Source organism: Hylaeus volcanicus, chromosome 5, assembly GCF_026283585.1.
Source record: "Hylaeus volcanicus isolate JK05 chromosome 5, UHH_iyHylVolc1.0_haploid, whole genome shotgun sequence".
Classification (NCBI taxonomy): domain Eukaryota; kingdom Metazoa; phylum Arthropoda; class Insecta; order Hymenoptera; family Colletidae; genus Hylaeus; species Hylaeus volcanicus.
This window is the reverse complement of record NC_071980.1, coordinates 19096936-19099614: the sequence shown is the minus strand read 5'-3', so window position 1 is coordinate 19099614 and position 2679 is coordinate 19096936. Positions and strand designations below refer to the sequence as shown.

The window sequence follows — 2679 nt, the reverse complement described above, 5'->3', positions numbered from 1 at the left end:
TAATCAACATCGTGTTTGAAGTTCATCTGAAAGAAATAAAAATAGAACATAAGCTACTCGCCTTTCGAATTTTCTTTTAATTTATATAAACCTTCTTTAACCTTTCCATAACATCTCTAGCATAGGATAATTAATGTATGATCTTCACTACAGTAAACGTCATATCTCCTTAAAACAAAAGAATCAAATTTTTTCTTCAGCATCTCTAATAATCCAATCAAAGACTATACAACTAGCCAATTTCTACTCTTTGGGACCTACTCCAGACCTAATCATGAATCCCCAATATCACAACTGTCAATACAAAAGACATTTCATTGCAAAACCAACTCCCATCGAGAAAGAAAGAAGAAATACGCCAACACGTTTTATTCAATTCCCTGACCTTGGGGTGCGTTGTTTCTTTCTGGTTAGTGAATTGGCAAGCATCTTGGCAGGTTGTCGCGCCAGACAACGAGGCTTCAATCTCTCGAGCACGTTACAACGCTTTCCCGCGTGCGTAGAATGAACCCGCGCGAATGGGATCGGACAGTCAGCATGACTCCGCGATGCTAGCCCTCGATCATGGTGTCCCGCTGACTATTTATCTTGTTATATCGAGGTGATTCGATTCTAACAGGAGATCAATGACGGGCCACCGACCTCCTCGGCTTTCCAGCTCCTTGTTCAGCGCACTTCGACTTCCTGGACTTGGTGGTTGGTGAGGACCCTCGCTTCGAACTAGACTACTGTAGTAAATTTCAATGAAAACTTGAGGAAGCTTCGTGGACTCTAATGATGGAGATGGATTCTAGATAAAGGTAATTGGTGTAATTTGTATCTTACAAAGTTTGAAAATTGAGGAAGAATGAGGGGAAAATTGTATCAGAGGTCCTTGAGGACTTTAGAGTTGATTGGATAAAATAGTACATCGATACTTTTTTGTTTTTTGGTAAGTCACAAGACACATGTCTTTTCTCCAATGGTGGTAGGCAATTTGATACTTTATCTTCATGTCACAGAACCAAAAGGTAGAAACTTAGAACGACTAAGAAAGAATAACGAATGATATTCTTATAAGAACGACGAATAAGAAAGAATAACCAAAACATAATTGTCAGTAGTGTTACAATTTTGATGTGACTGTTGGAGTTAATCGATTTGTGCAGTGAACGGCTCATACGATGCAAGGATGAACAAAATCCTCAATACGATGTCGATAAAAATAAATATACAACTACATTGAATCCAATAAATTAATTTACTTCAATAAGAGTTCTTTAGAATGAGACTCCCAATTTGACCACGAATTGTTCTAGTTGACTCAGGGTAAGAAATTCCTATTTCTGGCTGGAATCGACTAGAAACGCTTCGAGTTCGACCCAACCGGAAGAATCCTGGGCGTGAATCAATAATGCGAGGACGATCCGAAGAATAGTGGTATAACGTGCGAGCTAACACTTAGCTGGAGCGACAAAGGCACGTCTGCCAGACCATGTGTTGCCTAATGGTCGCGTTCGACAGTCGCCCAACAAATATTTATTGCTGCTCACCGGATGGCGAATGTAAACGTTCCGGTCAGCTCTAATGGAGAACACCTAATTCCGTCCACGTGGTTGTCGACGTTTCTTTCTCCTCACGAAATTAATTTGACCATCGGATGATAACTGGCGAACGTACATGGAAAGCATCTTCTTTAAATGACTCTACTACCTGTGTTCGAAACGAGAAGATAATATATGTAATTTACGACTTGATGTTTATTGATACACAGGGTGGGGCAATAATTCTAGCTTGAATATTTCTGTTATTTATAGTTCTATGATTATAGTCCTTGTCAAAGTGAAGTTGCGTTGTATTTAGGTATACTTATAATTAGATCGAGGGTGTTTATGCAAATTCATATTTTTATAGATTCAAATAAAGAACTGAAATTTAAATGAAACTATATTTTGTCTTGTGTTGAAATTTCGTCTATTTTTGCATTTATGCTCGTCCTCATACTTTCCCCCACATTTTCACTTGCCAAATATTCATAAAAATCCCTAGTCTACTCATAATGTATAGAAAATTGAATATCTTCTATTCCTCTAACAAATGTTTCACAATTTCATAATTCTAATACAAATCCAAGATCGAGGAAAGCAGAAACCACAGGCAGAAACATTGTAGATACATCAAGCTTCACTCAATACTAACATGAATTTTAATAACATAAAATGTGCATGCATGTAATTATATTTTTTGTATTTTGAATCAACTGACTAGCAGACAAGTTTATATCATCAAAGCTCATCAGATTCCCAACAATGCACCACGAGAAATAAAATGAAATAAAATTTGGTGAAATGCAGCCTAGACGAGTTAGTTGTGGGGAGACTCGGAGTAAAGCTTGATTAATTGAAGCCTCGAACCGAACGTTCACGAATAGGGCCACGGGCCAGGTATTTCGCTAATCAAAGAGAACGTCGCGAGAACGTGAACTGTACGTCAAGACAACAGAACCAAACAACGAGGGCGGACGGAGACGGGGACCGGAACACGCGTCAACCCGTCACTATGGCCGAAATGTCAGCAGATGTTTGCGTAGGTCGCTAATGTAATATCGTTTGCTCACAGAGTATCGAATGTTGCCGACAAAACTCGCGAGGAATGCTCAAAACGGTTTACCAGTAACCAAATAAAAATATATTGAATAGC

At 38.8% G+C, this 2679-nt stretch overlaps 1 long non-coding RNA gene across 1 annotated transcript in view; it reads right to left on the bottom strand.

The window, feature by feature from the left end:
- The window catches only part of LOC128876900 (uncharacterized), a 4237-nt gene extending 3978 nt beyond the window's left edge, over positions 1–259 (bottom strand). The window contains exon 1 of the long non-coding RNA XR_008457150.1: positions 102–259. This is a non-coding gene — a long non-coding RNA (uncharacterized LOC128876900). The remainder of the gene's footprint in view (positions 1–101) is intronic.
- Positions 260–2679: the final 2420 nt, after the last annotated feature.